General features: G+C 42.4%; 1 non-coding gene across 1 annotated transcript; it reads left to right on the top strand.

The window, feature by feature from the left end:
- Positions 1 to 2,657: 2,657 nt before the first annotated feature.
- On the top strand, positions 2,658 to 2,745 carry trnap-ugg (transfer RNA proline (anticodon UGG)). Its single transcript is given in 2 exon segments — positions 2,658 to 2,693; positions 2,710 to 2,745. It is a non-coding gene; the product is annotated as a tRNA-Pro (tRNA).
- The last annotated feature ends 7,354 nt before the right edge of the window (positions 2,746 to 10,099 follow it).

Genomic DNA, 10,099 nt, shown 5'->3' with positions numbered 1-10,099 from the left:
CGGGATTATACAAATGTATTGCAGGAAGTGCATGATCCGGGTTTGAGTAGATCCGTGCCGCCATTAATGTGCAGCCAGAGAGGATGGGCCTGGTGTCAAATGAGTACTTTGTACCCGAATTTTGCGTGGAGGATAACATGGAAGCGGGGAACTTCAGGGAAGGAGACGGCCCTGCCCTGAAACATGTGCCAATTGCAGTAAGTCATTAATCCTAACTTTACTGATGGGAAACTACCTACACCTCATTCTCAGAGACACAATCTAGCTGCATTTGGAAGGGCAAACTCCGGTTGAAAATGCTCAGCATAAATTTCGGGCGGGAATAAAGTCTCTCGAGAATTTCGTTGGTTGTTCGAGAAAGGTGACGAAGAGGATGGACCAGTTAAGAGGGTCGCAGGTCACCTGGAAACGATCTCATTTATCGCCCTGGGAAAACTACCAGGCTATCCAGAGATCTATGCATCTTATCGTCTTGTACTATCTTATCATCGCCTCATATCCTCTTTCTCTCCAAACAGAAAAGCAATAGCTCGCATAGCTATTCCTCATAATCCGGGCAGCATTCCGATACATCTCCTCCATAAAACTTCTACATGTTTCCGATAATAAACCATACATTGTGTTAGAAACTCGCATGTCCTGACCCGATGCATCTTCTGACCTAGTGAGAAGACAAGGAAAAGAAACCGGAGGCCCTCGCGGCCACATCTGCTTCATCTTTAGGCTAAGATTATGTTCCAGAGGACTGCAAAGTGGCTCATGTCGCACCATTATTTACACGTAGCACAGGCACACCAAGGAAATTCAAGCCAGTGAGCCCGGAATTAGTGGTGGATAGGTTACTGGAGGGGTTAATATTGTCAGCATCTTCGTGTTAGCAGTAAATCGGATTTCACAAAGCTGTTAGACTTCTTTAGAGAGATAACCTCGAGGATCGACATAAGACTCATATCTCGGAGCAAGTAGAGTGGGTGGTCCTGAAGTCACGTGGTGCGCTGACCTTCATTGAGTTCAAGTGCAGCGAGGTAATGTCACACTGTCAGACTCTGGTGAGACCAGGCTTGGAATATTGTGTCTAGTTCAGCTCGTCTCAGAATAGGAAGCATCAGGGATGAAGGATCAATGATTAACAATTTCGCCGATACGTGCATTCTGGAATTGACGTCGACTGTTGGGACAACATGCAACAGAAACAACATCTACCGATGATGAATCATTTAAAAAAAACTATATATAAAGTAAAGTTCCTGGTTAGAGTACTGCGGGACATGTCCACAGATCCCTGAATGTTGCCTCACAGTTAGATAGGATAGTTAACAAAGCTTATGGGGTGTTGGCTTTCATAAGTCGAGTGATGGAGTTCAGAGTCGCGAGGTAATGATGCAGCTCTATAAAAATCTGGTTAGGCCACAATTGGCATACTGTGTCCAGTTCTGGTCGCCTCACTATTGGAAGGATGTGGAAACATTGGAAAGGGTACAGAGGAGATTTACCAGGACGCTGCCTGGTTTGGAGTATGGATTATGATCAGATATTAAGGGAGCTAGGGCTTTACTCTTTGAAGAGAAGGAAGATGAGAGGACACATGATATTTGTATACCATATATTAAGATTTATAGACAGAGTGGATAGTCAGTGCCTCTTCCCCAGAGCACCACTGCTCAATACCAGAGGACATGGCTTTAAGGTAAGGGGAGGGATGTTCAAGGGGGATATTGGAGTTCTTTACTCAGAGAGTGGTTGGTACGAGGAATGCACTGCCTGAGTCAGTGGTGGAGACAGATACACTAGTGAAATTTAAGACACTCCTAGACAGGTATATGGAGGAATTTAATGTGGGGAGTTATACGGAAGGCAGGGTTTGAGGGTCGGCACAACATTGGGGGCCGAAGGGACTGTACTGTAGTGTACTATTCTATGTTCTATGTTTCTGTGAAACCAGCGTGTATTCACAGTGTCAACACTTTGAGAGAAATGTGGTTTGATTTGATTATATTGTGGTGCAGTGACTGGGGTGTTAGATAGAAGTGGCTTGGCGGGAGGTGTGGTGTTGCTAAATGGAATGGTTGATCGGAACATCTGTCTGGGGGGAGGGTTGGAAAAAGTCCGCTGGAGAAGGTGCACAGGAGGTTCAGCAGAGCGTTGCCGCGATTAGAGCATGTCTTGTAAGCGAAGAGTGAAGGAGCTGGATTTTTTCTGTTCGAAGTTAAGGATCGTGATGGAGGTGTGTAAGATTACAAGAGATACAGGCATGCTGGACAACAGCATCTTTTCCTCAGGGTGACAACGGCCAATAGGAGAGTACATACGTTGAAGATCAGTGGTGGAAAGGTTAGGTCAGAGGTTTTTTTTTGTACACAATGTGGTGGGATCTGGGAACGCACTGCCCGTCGTGGTTGAAACAATAGGGACATTGAAAAGATACTTGGTGTCTGTCGTGATAATAGCAGATTATGGGCTCTGTGGGAGGGAATAGTTATATTGACGACAGAGTTGGGCTACATAGGTGACAGAGTTTCGTCGGCCGAAGGGCCTGCAGTGCGTCGTACTGAGCTTTGCTCTTTGATCTGCTTTGGTCGTAAAGTTACCATCAGATGAGTTGACGAAGAGGTTTGAGAAAATGAAAGGCAGCTCTTTTATGTCATCAATATAGAACGGGCTCGTTGGTCTAGTGGTATGATTCTCGCTTTGGGCCTGAATTTGCGAACATGCGAGAGGTCCCGGGTTCAAATCCCGGACGAGCCCCCTGATTGATATATTTTTAGAACTTCAGACATTGGAGCTCAGAAGATGAGGGAAGATATTTAGATGTATAGAAAATTATGAGGGCTATATATATACAGGTCACTGCCTGCAATCTATCCCACCTCAGGTTAGGCGAGACGACAACTAGAGATCACAGCTTTAGAGCGGACGGTGAAATATTTGGTTTGGTGAACATATAGATTGGATTGGACTCGATAGGGAGTGTTGATAAGCTGACTGGCAAATCCCTGCTCCTACAATCTTTTGTTTTTTTTGTATTATTGAAATTCAGCTCTTTCAATAGTAACATCGAAGTGGGATACAGAAAGTGAGCATGGATAATTGAGTTTAAGTAGATGACCACCTTCCAATTTTTTTTTTCACGACTGGAGACATTCTTGCCGAGCAGAGTGTGGCAAACGTAACCTCGTAGTTTCACAAAGGAACTGAGAAAACCAGCGAATTAGAGCAAACCAGCTAAACGAAATTATGAGGGGTATAGACAGCGTTAATGCAAACAGGCCTTTTCCATTGAAGTTGAAGCCAGAAGTCATAGTTTATGGGCGAAATGTGAAATGGTTAAGGGGGACCTTGTTACCCAAAGGGTGGTACTCAAAAGTATTTTGGAAAGTTTCCATAAATTTAGTCTGCATGAATACCAACCTACAGGTGTCATTGTTAGATGATTGAACCGAAGTAGGGAAAAGGGAAATGAGGGCATTCTGTTGGATAGAAAGAAGTGACAAGTTTGCTTTCGTGGAGTTCCGTACCCAGCATAGCATTTTGCAGTGTACGGTGAGAACTTTGAAGCTGAAGTGCAGTATTTCAATATTAGATTCATTGTGTTACATGTACATCTAAACATCAGGTGAATTTCGCTGTTCGCGACAAGTCAAATCAGCGAACGTTGTGCCGGGGCAGCCCGCAAGTGTCCGCAACCAACATAGCATTCCAGCAACTCATTAACCCGAAACCGTACGACTTTCGACTGCTGGTGGAAACCGGATCACCCGGAGGAAACCCACGCGGTCAGGGGTAGAACGAACAACTCTTTGCAGTTAGCTGTGGGATTTGAATCCCGATCTTGCAGCGGCAGCTTTAGTAGTCTTATGCAAACCGCTAAACTACCGTGTCATGGTGTGGACACATTGTCTGTTTGTGGACGACATGAAACTGCACTGTTGCTGGTGGGATGTAGAGCAGTGAGCTGGACGTAAAGCGCCTTCGATATTGGCCATGCAGGATTGTTGAACGGCCAGATGCGTTCCAGATGTGGACAGTGATAATTGAGAGGTTAAAATTCTGTACAGTTAACTATATCCAGAGCAGAGAGACAAATTGTAAATTAACAATAAATTATGTTGTTTCTTCACATTGACCCGTGTAAGGAAAGAGTTATGTACTGTATGTCAAAAATCATTTAACGTACCATCCGTGCGTATAAACGTGTGAGAAATATGGTGGCCGTACGACGGGGTAGCACTAGTTAGGAATGTGGGAATGGTTTGAGAAAGTCAGATACCATTTCACGGACTTGTAAATGTTTATAAAAAGCTTGCTTGTAAGGGAAAGGGTTCGGTCCAGTTCTGTGTAAACCGATTCACAGTGAGATCGCTGAGTGCTTTCTGAAATTTATACTCTACTGTATTTCAAAGTGATTTTTCAGCCAACTTCGAATGATTTTGTAATCTCGTGGGTTTTTTAGACGAACATATTTAGAATGCTGCTTTACTGTAAATCAACAAAAAAACAAGTAAAAAGTCTTAATTTATTTCTTATGGTACCTTGCACACGCAGAGGGACGCACAGCGCTTTCATTCAAACGTAACCACAAGACCTTAAGACGTAGGGACTGAATTAGAACCTTCCGCTCATCAATATCGGCCATTTCATCATGGCTGGTTTATTATCCTTCTCAACACCATTTTCCTGCCTGCTCCCAATAACCCTTGAAACCCTGACTAATCAAGAAGCTGTAACATCCCACTGTAAATATACACAATTATTTAGCCTCCACTGCCTTCTGCGGCAATGTATTCCACTGATTAAACATACTCCGGATGAATAAATTCTATCTTCTCTCTGTTATTAAGGCACGTCCTTTTATCCAGAGGTTCTGTCCTCTCTCTCTCGAACCCCTACACTTCAGGAATCATCTCCAAGTACATTTCTAGTCGGCTCAATATTTCATAGGTTTCAGAGTTAGCCCGAGATTCTTCTAAACTCCAGCGAATACTGGTTCCGAGCCATCAAAGGCTGCTCATAGGGTTAAATCTTTCATTCCGTCGATGATTCCCATGAATCTTTTCTCGATCTTTTCTAATGCCAGTACACTTTTTCTTATCTTATAATGCCTCCGCGTTACACCCTCTGCTTTTATATTTCAACTCTCTGGAAACGAATGCTACCGTTGCATTTTCTCTCCATACCACTGAAACAACCTGCGCGTTAACATTTACGTTACCCTACACAAGTACTCCCAACTCTCTTCGTATCTCCGAATTCTGAATATTCGCCTCGTTTGGGAAATAATATAAACTTTTATTTCTTATACCAAAGTGCATGAGCATACAGTTTCCTGCCCGATATTCCACCTGCTTCTTTGCCAATTCCTTTAATCCCAGAAGACTCCCTTCTTCCCCATTCCTGACTGTCTTCATACCGTCCGCAAACCTGGCTACCGAACCATCGATTCTGACATCTCATTTATTAAACTGTAATCTGAAAGTCAGTAGTCCCAACACCGATCCCTACGGCACACCACCAGCCGCAGGCAGCCGCCCAGAATAAGCCAATGTTACTCCCCCTCTTTGCTTCCTGCCAGTCACCCAAATTTCTACCCATTTTTGTGTTCTTCCTGTGATACCATGTACCCTTGTACTGTTTAGCAGCCTCATGTGCGGTACCTTGTCAAAGGCTTCCTGAAAATACAAGTGATCGACATCCACCGAGTCCCCTTTCTCTAACCTGCCTGTTACGTTCTCAAAGAATTCTAACAGATTTCTCTGCCGGGCAACAAATCCCACATTGGCCTATTTTATCCTGTGCTTCCACGTACCAGGAAAGTTCTCCTTAATAATGGGCTCCCATATCTTTGCAACAACGGAGATTACGCTGGCTCACTGTTAGTTATTTAGTTAGTTAGTTAGTTAATTTATTTATCTATTTATTTATTTATTTATCTATCTATCTATCTATCTATCTATCTATCTATCTATCTATCTATCTATCTATCTATCTATCTATCTATCTATCTATCTATCTGTCTATCTATTTATTTATTTTGCCTTCGTCGCCTCTTAAAGAATATTTCACAGTTCTCTGGAACCTTTCCAAAAGACAGTGATTGTTGAAAGATCACAACTGATGTATTTAACATTTTCGTCATCTAACTTTTTCGGAATTCTGCTGTGTAATGCATCCGATCCACGTGAGCGATGCATCGTCAAAGCATTCAACTTTCCAAGTACCGTCTCTTAGTAATAGCAACTACACTCAATTCCGTCCCTTGACAGACCTGGCAAAACTTCTCTATACCATGGCAGTCAATGCTGCTTAGCTGTTAAAAAAGGTGGGATAAGTTGATACGATTTAACGCAGATACAGCATATCTCGTTTTCTCTCTGTCCTTGGAGTTACTCGTAATATGAACTGTTTGTGCTGTATTGCAATGGATTTCTCAATTTATCTTCCACGCGATATACTGCAATGCAACTGAAATAAGTTACATGCGCAGGATGTTCGATACTGGGCATAGTTCAAGGGTTGAGCCGAGTCTTAAAATCTGCCCGGGCGCAAGCCCACCGGTAAATTGTCCCGCCGAAAAAGAGAGCCTCACTTGCCGACCATTGGCCTATATACGCTTTCCATTTCCTATCCATGGGCTGTCTACGTTTATTTCAAGTGTTGTTAAGTCCTTGCCAAAACTGCTGTCCTGGTGAACTTCCATATATTTCTACAATGAGTGCAAATGTTGCCCGTCAATATCCTATGGAATATCTCACTTTATCGAAACATATTTCCATTAGTTTCTAATACCATCATATGTCTAGGGTCATCAGCCTGGCCAGACAAAACATTATCAGTGTGGTGAGTCGTGAATCTGATTTAGCTATGTCGTCGCCAGAGTGTTCAGCAGTGGTATTGTCAGTGTTTTTCTTTTTTGATAATTGCTCTGAAAAAAAATAAACGTTAATACACCTGTAACAGGCTGCAGGGTTTCTCTGCTGTGTAACATGCTGCAATGTTTCACTGCTAATGTAATGGTTTCTCTGTAGCAGCAATGTTTGCGTTATGACTAATGAAAACGGGGTTACAATGCTGTTGTTCTTTCTTCTGAGCTGGAAGAGAGATTTTCGCTGTCATTAGTGGGTGAGAGATGAGGAGAGAAGACGCTAATGGAGAGAGTTGGTAGACCACCGGACGAGGTGGACGGAGCGAGGGTCCGAAGGGCAGTGACGATCGGAGGAGGTCGATGGTGGACGATTGACTTATCAGTGAACTCCAACATTGCGCAATATACTATTTAATAAGATTGGGCCCTTTTCCCCTTCTTTTTCGTTTCTTTTCTAACCATATAGTCAAAGTAAGAGTTATAAAGCTTAATCGTTTAATCGCATATTGTGTACTGTTCATTATTTCGAGGTACTGATTTGTAATAGGGGACACATCACGCAGCATCCACCCAAACGAGATTTCTTAAGTTTGGTTGGGCCGGAGGCTATCACCCCCTAAATTAAGCCGCGAGCCGAAGCGAGAGTTACGCACCTCTCAACACACACAAGCTGATGGGGAAACTCATCAGACCACTTCTGCTGAAAGATCTCGACCCGAAACGTCGACTGTTTACTTTCCCTCCATAGATGCTGCCAGGCCTGCTGAGTTCCTCCAGCCTTGTCTGTGCGTGTTGCTTGGATGTCCAACATCTGCAAATGTTCTCTTCTTTGTGTTTTAACATATCTGTGTGCACTGTGATGTTTAGTATAAATATAAAAGAGAAAATGTTCCTTATTGTGCAGATGTGTCCAATTGAAGGAAGAAAATATGCTTGTGTCGTTCTCACGTCACAGCTTTGCAATCTTTACTTTTTTTTCTGCGTCGAGTGCAATGTTTCTGAAGGTCCATCGTATTCGGCCTCTCTTCTCTTTCCACCTATATTGCTCTCTTTATTCAGTTCCATTGAAAGCTTGCTCCTAATATAGCAAAGTCGCGACAAATATTTTATAGCTTTCTTTTTTTAAATAAAAAAACACGTCTAATTTTCCATTTACACAATCTGATTCGAGGGATTGGGCTGTACTGTAAGTTTGCTCATGCCGAATGTTTCCTGTTAACTTACATATCTTCATGACAATTATTCCTTGTCGGACAAATCAAAACAGATGCGCAAACCGTATCAATAATGAAAGCACGATTTTGTAAGATTCCCTATTTGCGATGAATAGCTGTAGCTACTTATCGCAAACTGCATCTATTTTCACACTTGAGGTTCCTTATCCACGAAACCATTGTACAATGCCCAGATTTCAGATTCGGAGAATAAATAACATTCTTCCCTTTGAGCTTGCAGAATTATTATTGTTGTTATTATTATTATTATTAACAATAATAGCAATGATGATAATGAACAATTTTCCGATAAAGGTGGTTCACTCCAAGATTTAACCTGCTAAATGTGATGTAATCGTATGCGGATTTCTTCCCAAACCTGCTCCGATCCACAATCCCTCTAAAAGTTTGAGTAATTCTTGATATCACTGCAAAATAACAAAATGTGATATTTAATGCCTACCATATTAATTATATGTTTGGTCATCATTAGGTCCCTTGTCCAATGATTTACCTCCGCTGAACTTTTTCATTGGTGAAATCAATTTTGTGGTAATGAATTGCATGCCATTTCGTACCACCATATTACAGTCATCTGTTAGCGCGAAGGTCATTATGCATGTCTTTGATGACGGTGCTTTGAGGTCCACAGCAGACATCTACAGAAACATATGATATCGGAACAGAATCTTGCCCATTGTGTCTGTTCCGCCTTGCCATCATGGCTGATTGATTATCCATATCAACCCCATTCTCCTGTTTCTCCCCGTAACATTTGATATTCTGATTCATCAAAAATCCTCTGCTTTAAAAATAATAAACGATATGACCTGCATAGCCTTCTGCCGAAAATGAACTCCACCCTCTCGTTGCGGGTATTTTTTTTCTGATTTCTATTCCTTGTAAAGGTTCCACCATAATGACGCAGTGCCCTCTAGTCCTGGACTACCTTATGATAAGAACATCCTCTCCAGATCCATTTTATCTAGGTTTAAAAAAAAATCAATAGATTACAATGAGCTCCGCCCTCTTTATTCTATACACTAGCGAGTAGAGGCGCAGCACCATCAAATGATCCACATACGTTTATCTTTCCTTTCATTGTATAATTATCTCTTCTGGATTCTCCACAATGTCAGTTGTTTTTTTTTTTTTTTTTTTTTTTTTTACTACACAGCAGCCCGATGCTGCCCACAATGCTCCAGGGAGTTCTAACCATTACCCTCTAAAGACTCCGCATTACATCCTTACTCGATCGCTGGTAATTAATGCTAACGTGGCTCGTGCCTTCCTTACCACCGACTCATCCTGAAAGTTAACATAGACCATAGATATCTACAGCACATTACTGGCTCTTCGGCCCAAAAGACTGTGCAGACCATGCAGACTACTCTAGAACTGCCGGCTATTTTTCTGTGCTCCATGTAGCTATCTACGAGTCTCTTAAAATACTTATTTGTATCTGCGACCACCAACGTCGCTGGCAGTACATTCCACGCACCCACCAGTTTCTTTGCGAGAAACCTACCTCTGACATCCCCCCGTACCTACCTCCAAGTGTCTAAAATCAATGACCCCTCGTGTTAACCATACAGCGCTGGGCGAGCAAAAAAAGCTCTGGCTTTCCTACCGATGAATGCGTCAGATCCACACTATCAATGTCTTCAGGGACGTTTAGAGAACAATGCACCCCGACGTTCCGTTAGCATTACTATTTTCGTTTCTTTTCCCCATTTAGAATACAGTCCACGCCATTATTCCTTCCACCAACGTGGATGGCCATGCACTTTCCTACATTATATACCATTTGTCATTTCTTTAATCGTTTTCCCAATCTGTCTAATTTCTGTACAAACACCATGCAATATCAACGCTCGCTGCTTATTCACCTATCTTTGTTTCATCTGCAAACTTGGCAAACAAAGAGATGAATCTGTCCAACCAGATCATTGATATGTTGGCAAAATCAGCATTAACTTCGAACTCTTGTTACATGCCACCAGGGAACGCCGCCTTTATTCCGTCT

Source organism: Mobula birostris, chromosome 13, assembly GCF_030028105.1.
Source record: "Mobula birostris isolate sMobBir1 chromosome 13, sMobBir1.hap1, whole genome shotgun sequence".
Classification (NCBI taxonomy): domain Eukaryota; kingdom Metazoa; phylum Chordata; class Chondrichthyes; order Myliobatiformes; family Myliobatidae; genus Mobula; species Mobula birostris.
Note: the sequence above shows the minus strand (reverse complement) of the source record. Positions and strands in the feature narration are given on the sequence as shown.